This window comes from Misgurnus anguillicaudatus, chromosome 24 (assembly GCF_027580225.2).
Source record: "Misgurnus anguillicaudatus chromosome 24, ASM2758022v2, whole genome shotgun sequence".
Classification (NCBI taxonomy): domain Eukaryota; kingdom Metazoa; phylum Chordata; class Actinopteri; order Cypriniformes; family Cobitidae; genus Misgurnus; species Misgurnus anguillicaudatus.
The window spans coordinates 9385922-9394179 of record NC_073360.2 but is presented as its reverse complement, the minus strand read 5'-3'; the positions used below and the strand labels follow the sequence as shown (position 1 = coordinate 9394179).

Genomic DNA, 8258 nt, shown 5'->3' with positions numbered 1-8258 from the left:
GTCGAGTCCAAAGTCCTACCATTTTAGTTTCGAGTCATTTCAAGTCCTCTTACGACAGAAATAAAATGCGTGCTGTGGACAGGTGGAGGGAGGCCCCTATACTGCATTGCATTTGCAAAAGATCAAATTGGCCAAAAGTCTGTCAGTCATTTGTGTGCGATGGAGACGCAGAATGATGCCACCATGGCTGAAAACTCGTTCCACTGGAGCACTAGAAGCAGGCACTGCCAAGACTCGGATGGCTACTTGAAAGAGTGAAGGAAGAGTCTTACTGTTCAGTGCCCAGAACAAAAGGGCATTCTGTCCTTCTGCCATGTCAATGTAGTGACTTAGCTGCAGTGGTGTAGTCTAGATTTTTGTTTTCCCTCTCACCCTTATGCTCACTCGTGCCAGCGCGACACCCCATAAGCACCACCACACTCACAGATGCATCTTCATGTAACTGAGAGCATTCTGAAAGTGTACTCATAAACACATAAACTGAATGTGTTATCAATGTCAGTTTATTATAAGAAAAAAAAGACTTTAAAAGCCAATGGGTTTACAGCTGGGGAAACTGGACTGATTTTTAGACTGGTTTAGTGGTAATCAACACCTAGGGCCAAAAGTTACTCAACTGTTAATTAAAATAAAATAAACTGTTTACAATCTTCAATCTGTGGCTAACACATGCATTGAAGGAGAAAAAAATCCACTCTTTCAATAGCTATTATCTGACAACTATCGATAACATTACCATGTGTAATTTAATGGTGTAAATGTTTTTAATTAATACACATTTAAGATGACCATGAATTAACTCTAATTTGAATAGTCTTTGAAAAGCGTATTTTTGCATATAATTCAAGCATTGTCTAAAAATGAAAATACTTTTACTTATTATTACTTTTAACTTTTATTATTACAAGATTATCCTGTAGCCTAATATTAGACACCCAAACCACAGAAGATTATATACATCTTGAATGTAGATATATAAATAAACAAAGAGAAGGGAAGTTTAACACTGTGAAGCACAAGCAAACACGCAGCTAAAAACCATCAGGATATAATCACGGGCTTATTTTGTTGCATTTGGATTCTTACCTCCAGATAAAGTATTAAACTGGACTGATGATTTAAATGTTGTTTACTCACATGTGCGTTGTTAACTCTCCGGATTTTGTGTTGTGCACTGCTCCACTCATTCCTCCACATGGACTGTACGTTTACAATGTCGCGTGAGCAGCTACACTGCAGGTTTGACTTCATTTGGCGCTAAGCAGACCTCTTGGTGATGTCAAAGTAGCGCAAGAGTGATTCAAAGCAGATTTCTCCACGTGATAACTGGAATCGCTCTCGCGGTACTTTGCTGTCACTCGCCGGTAGGTTCTTGTGGCGCCACACCAGTCTGCTCCCCAGTCACTTTCGGGCCGCTATAGTAATTTGATTTCATACGCCGATCGGATCGCGCAGTTCGGCCTAATATGTATATGCATTTCAACCCGCTAAAGTAGCAAGTAGGATTCTAATGGTCAGTGCTTCACATCTAAATGTTGAAATGTCACAAAACCATGCTGTTACGCATCCTCACGCTACTTTTAGTTGGTATACGGAAATCCTTGACAATTCCAAGTGGGTATAAGGCGTGTACCTGAGTATCACGTAGACAAAACCACTGCTGAGCTGTACTGCTGGTACGGTCCCAACATCCAAACCAACGTGCGACTACAGTGATTGGCTGTCGTGCAGGCAGCGCGCGTGCTCTCTGCATGCAGGTTGTGCACATTTTTTTCACAGATGCAGATACACTGAGAGCAGCGCGGCCGTTTGAATTTTTTTTCCCAGGTTTTCATGTGAAGTAGCAAGTCTTCTCGAGTCAAAAGGCGCAAGTCCAAGTGAAGTCACAAGTCATTGATGTTCAAGTCCAAGTCGAGTTGCAAGTCTTTGTACATTTTGTCGAGTCGAGTCTTAAGTCATCAAATTCATGACTCGAGTCCAACTCACATGACTCGAGTCCACACCTCTGTATATTAGACCCCGTTCCCACAAAATTACTTAAAGAGGTATTCCCTGTAATGTCAGACCCAGTACTAAATCTTTAACTCATCGCTAGAAATAGGATACGATCCAACAGCTTTCAAACTAGCAGTTATTAGACCACTCATTAAAAAAACCAAACCTTGACCAGGGAGATCTTAAGCTTTAGACCAATCTCAAATCTACCTTTTCTTTCTAAAATATTAGAGAAAGCAGTGGCAAGCCAGCTACGCACATTCTTAGTGAATAATAGTACATATGAAATGTTCCAATCAGGATTAAGGCCCCATTTTCACTGCTATGTGGATGATACTCAGCTTTACATCTCGTCACATCCTAGCGAAACACACCAGTTCTCTAAGCTAACAGACTGCATTAGCGATGTTAGTGACTGGATGGAACATAACTTTCTTATGCTAAACTCCAATAAGACAGAGATACTTATTATTGAACCAAATAAAGTGGTATCGCTCCAAACATAATATGTCAGATTGCAAGTTGCCCATAAATGGCTGCATGGTGGTGCCATCTTCCACGTTTAAGAACTGAGGCGTGATGTTCGACAGCAATCTATCTTTCGATAGTCATTTTTCCAACGTCTGCCGCACAGCATTCTTCCATCTTAGAAATATCTCAAAAATACGCCATATGCTGTCTGCATCAGATGCAGAAAAGCGTATCCACTCTTTTATAACCTCTAGAATAGACTATAGTAACACGTTACTCGGGGGATGTCACGCAAATCAGGTAAACAAGTTACAGGTGGTTTAAAGTGCCGCCGCAAGAGTGCTTACTCGATCTAAAAAGTATGGCCACATAAGTCCAATTCTGGCATCTTTACACTGGCTACCAGTTAAATATCGCATACAATTTAAAATAGTACTAATCACCTACAAAGCCTTAAATGGCCTAGCACTCTTGTATATTAAAGATTTACTATCAGAATACAATCCATCACGTACACTGCGATCACAAAATTCTGGCCACTTAATTATCCCTGGAGTATCAAAAATGTCTAAAGGTGGTAGATAATTTTCTTACTTAGCCCCTAAGCTCTGGAATGATTTACCAAATAATGTTTGAGTATCAGACACAGTCGAACAATTTAAATCTAAACTTAAGACATTCTTCTTTAATAAAGCATTCACATAAAATGTCCAGTAAATTTACTTATCCCGCAATCCCACAAAGCATTCACATAACTCATCTGGGTAATATACTTATGCCGCAATACTAAGCCTGTCTGGAACTGAGCTGATTTAAACCACAATACTGTATGACGCTTGCATTACATGTGAACGGCCCCTACGCTAATAGGATTCTGTATCTCTCTCCCTGTCTCGTCCTCGACCCCGAGGACAATGAGACAAACAGACCAAGTTCCTGCTGCTCTGAAAGTCATCACACCACTGAGCTACTGACCGTCCACCCCCTTGAGGGTCTGTGAGTTGTATCCATTCAGTGGCTTTTGTATTCTTACCTGTCTGTCCCCAAAGTGAAGATCCAGTTACCTTTGAATACTTACCTGAATGCCCAAAGTGAAGATCCAGCTACTCCTCTGTACACACACCTGTACGCCCAAGCTAAAAGCTACTTACTTTTGAATACTTACCTGTATGTCCAAAGTGAAGATCCAGTTACCCTTCTGTACACGCACCTGTACGCCTAAGCTAAAAGCTACTTACCTTTGAATATTTACCTGTATGCCCAAGGAAGACCCAGTTACCCTTCTGTATATGCACCTGTATGCCCAAGCTAAAAGCTACCTACTTTTGAATACGTCCGCTCCGACCTGTCACATATGGCAGGCTGCTTTTGGCATTTTTTCAAACTCCTTTTCATAGTAGGGGAGAGGTGAGGTATCAAGGGTTCCTTGGACTGGTACCATGTACAGTGTTTACTTCCCACGTGCAATTGTATTGAGGTAACAACTTAATAACCTTCTGCCTCAGGGGGAACAATACACAGTTTTCGTTGTCCAGATCCTCCGACAGTACAAGGAAGAGATGTAATATTTAAAGCCAGTCAAATCTATCATTAGACCAGGTAAGATAGTAGACTAGGTAGCTTTAATATATAACCAAAAGCCTTGTATAACATCCATGCCCCCTTTAAATCAGCAATTTTGGAATATGTTTCCTCAAGTTTTCTAGACAACTACAGAATATTATGTAAGTATTTCAGTAAAGAAAAACGTTTGCATAATGTACATTCCTTAGTAACATAACTTTCATTAGCAGTCTAACGGTCAATAATAATCCTGCCATGCCCTCCCACATCACAAGTATGTAGGAGAGGGCACTGCAGCTCAAATTTTCATTTTTAAGTATTACAATACAATTGTTAAAAGTGTTTTGTACCTTGAATAGATAAAAGAGCAGATTACCACTGAATGGTATGAAATAACACAATTGCATGTATTAATTTGTATGTCCTTATGTAAGCACAATTTTGTAAGGGTGTAAAAGTAAACATTTGTGTACATTATTAAGGTCTGTCAAAATGTAAACTTGTAGAATTTGAGAACATCAATATATAGGAACACACAAGCCGTAGAGAAGTTATTACATTATTTAATAATTGCAAGTTATTGTGCTTATTTTAATGTGAATTAAAATATTTGAATTATGTAATGAACACCTAAGAGCATGGGTGATTTTTTTGTTATGGCTTACCCATAAATGGTCAGCATCATCTGTGATATTGATGGTTCTTCGACCCAGTCTGAAGGAGAGTTAACTCATCTAAAGCTTTTGGTGTCTTCTTCATATACATGTTTACAAGATAAAATTGAACTGGAAAAGACTTGACATTATTAAGTCTTCTTTTTAAGTCAGTAAAAGCAGAATGTGGTCCTCTTTCCCCATTCACCTTTCTACCAGAATTCTTCCCAAACAGTGGGAAGGATCTGCAAACGAGGGAAGTAAGAGACAACATAGGATAAATGCATCTAAAACAATGTAAAGCATGTGTTTCCCAATCCTTCTTTCACTAGTTCACCTGCACATTCAGATCTTAATGATTAATGGTAAACAAACTTGGCTTGCTGTCCTCGAAGGGAGCTCTGTACCTTCGAGCCCCAAGTTCAACCCCCTGCAACAGAACTGCAAAGAGAAAGAGAGCAGTGAAGGAGGAGATGGTGAGGAGGATGGATGCCGAAAAAAAATTGCAGCTGGACATGGAGGCCTGAAGGCTGCTTTATATACGCCCATGATGATGATTGACAGGCCTGAATGTTTAGACTCCTCCCGAACCTACGTTTAGAACTACATTCTTCTTCGGTAGTTTTTACTGGCAGTTTGCAAACAGTGTGCATTACCGCCATCTTCTAGACTGAGGTGTGAACCCCTTGGGATATCAATTATATTACGCTACTATGAAGGTGAGTAAAGGGGGGGAAAGGGTGGAGAAAACAACATTTTCCAATCCTGGTCCTCGAGTTTTAAATGTATACTTATTTAAAACACCTGATTTAACTAATCAGCCTCCTTCCAGAATGGTTAGCATGTCTCCCTAACAAGCTCATTAGTTGAATCAGGTGTTTTAAATAAGGAAACATATAAAACTTTCTGGGAAGGGGGTACTCGAGGACCAGGGCTGTTTCTTAATGTCAAGGAAGCATATTCGGAAGCCAGAATTCCGAGGATGCTACGTCATCGACATTCGTTGAAGGACTGTTCCAATGTACAGAATCCTCGGATTTGCAACCAAGGACTGAGTCCTTTGTTCGAAAAATATCCCATATACAGGAAAGGATGCATATGTGTATCCTTCACGCTCTTTGCGCTCTCAAATCACCCACAATCCTATGTGCGCAGCGCCGAATGTACACCTTTCATTGACGCAACGACGTGCACTTGCTACGTATTCTCCAAATTCTAAAGAGGAGCTTCGCCTAGCATCTGAAGGAAGTGACTTGGAAAAACCAAGCCTGCCAAGGAAGCATCCTTGACATTGAGAAACAGCTCATGATTGGGAAGCACTGGTGTAAAGCACTACATACATTTTTTTTATTTTGAAATTATCCTAAAAATGAATACAGCTCCCAATATAACAACCTTGCCATGTTCTGCTCCAATGACATTTTTACATTTTGTCATTTAGCAGACGTTTTTGTCCAAAGCAACTTACAAGTGAGGTAAATAATAGAAGCAATTATGGCAACACAAGAACAGCAATACATAAGTGCACTGGAAATAGTCTCATCAAGTCCAACACAATATACATAGCCAAGGGTATGTTCGTTTTTTTTTTAGATAAAGAGGAAGGTAAATAGAGAAAGAGATAAAGAGAAAGAGAAAGGTAACTAAAGAAAAATAGTAAATCTGTAATTAACGTGAGGGAGAGAGCGTGCGCAGGTTGCGCCGAAATGTGGTCAATGGGGGGTCGTATGGAGTGACAGGGGGAGTTAGGTCGAGCTCGAGAGTAACGAGGACGTGATCGGATGTGGGTAGTGGGGTGACCTGGGTGTGGTAAGTGGAACAGCAGCGTGTGTAGATAAGATCTAAAAGATTACCAGACCTGTGTGTTGGTGAAGTAGGGACTCGCTTGAGGTCAAACGACGCAGTCAGGGTGTTGAAGTCAGCTGCCTGTGGTTTCTCATGGTGGATGTTGAAGTCACCAAGTACTACTAAAGGAGTACCATCCTCTGGGAATGAAGACAGAAGTACATCCAACTCCTCCAAGAAGTGTCCAAGTTGACCTGGGGGGCGATAGATAACTAAAAATGGATTTTAGTAGGGTGGGTGATAGTAACAACGTGCGACTCGAAAGAGCTGCTGTCACATGAGGGTGTTTGCTGTTGGAATTTCCAGTCCTTTGGAATGAGCAGACCAGTTCCTCCACCCCTTCCTGTTGTGCGAGGACTGTGGGAGAAAACGTAGTTGTTGGAGAGGGCAGCCGGAGTGGCAGTGTCGTTTAATCTCTCAGTAAGTGCTAAAACAGAAAGGCCAGAATGTGAAGCATTAGCAGTAATGAAATCTGCTTTGTTGACAGCAGATTGGCAGGTCCATAAGCCAATGGGAAAAGTCAGTGAGGCGACAGTGAAAGGAGGGACAGTGCGGAGGTTATTAACATTTCGCCCACGGCGACGTGATACAACAGATTTACGAGTTGTAATGACAGTAGAGATTTAAAAACACATAGTAAAAACATAATAATAGGAAAGGTACGAGAGAGGGAAAAAAGAGTGCTAAATAGATAAATATAAAAGTTAGTACAAAAAGTGCAATACTCAAGTGCCCTGTCGGTGTCCCTGCTCGGTGGAGTCACACAGGTAGAGCAGAGGTGGGTAGTAACGAATTACATTTACTTCGTTACATTTATGTAGCCCCTATCCTCCGCCCCTTTGCACAAGACCAGAGTTTACGATAAGGACCTGGGTTCTTTTAATACTAAATGATCTTTTAATCCTGTCTTCTACTTATTAATTAGTCCTCCAGTGAATCACTTCAAACTGAAAAAACACACACACTCACAAATAAACGTTTAAACACAGATATACTGTATTAAATGTCTTTTGTAATGAATAAATTTGTACTTGAAATGAAATATGAAATGAAATATTTATCAATATGTAAATCTGACAATGTAAAGGAAATGAAAATAAAACAAATAAAATGTATTAAACAACCTTCAATGTGTCTCCCTTTCTTTTAACTGCAACTTAACACTTTTTACAGTATCACGGCAGGATTCTCAATCTTAAATCATCGTCAGAGTGTATTTAAGTCACAAAAGTTAACCACATCACCAACAAACAGACAATTTAAAGTTTCAGTCACTCAAAGTTATACTTTACAAATAAACTTGTAACTCCTTTAACTTTCTGTAAGATCAAATAACTCTTTAAATCTTTTAACGTATCCAAAACCACATTAGAATTAAAGAACAGGAAAAGACTGGTCACAGTACACACATCCCACCCCGTTGCAGGCCTGATATGGAGCTTGAGTGCGTAGTGGCCGGGAAAACCAAACTGGCCCCTTCGCTCTGAAGAGCAAACAAAAAGACTTTTGGTTGTTTACCTCAATCTGGATGCTAGTGTGCGTTGAAACACATCCGCGTTCATCACACTGAAATGGGCTTCAGTGTACGTGCGTTGTAATGTCTCTGTGTGCAACAGGTGCGATGGCCGTTTAAGAACCAGATGTTCATAAAGTTACCAGATTATGCTCACCGACATCTTCATCCCGAGAAACGAAAGTCTGCGTAATTGTCTTGAAAATCCGCTCGGTTTA

At 40.3% G+C, this 8258-nt stretch overlaps 1 pseudogene; it reads right to left on the bottom strand.

The window, feature by feature from the left end:
• Window positions 1-6350: 6350 nt before the first annotated feature.
• Window positions 6351-7162, bottom strand: LOC141361690 (uncharacterized; annotated as a pseudogene).
• Between the last annotated feature and the right edge of the window lie 1096 nt (window positions 7163-8258).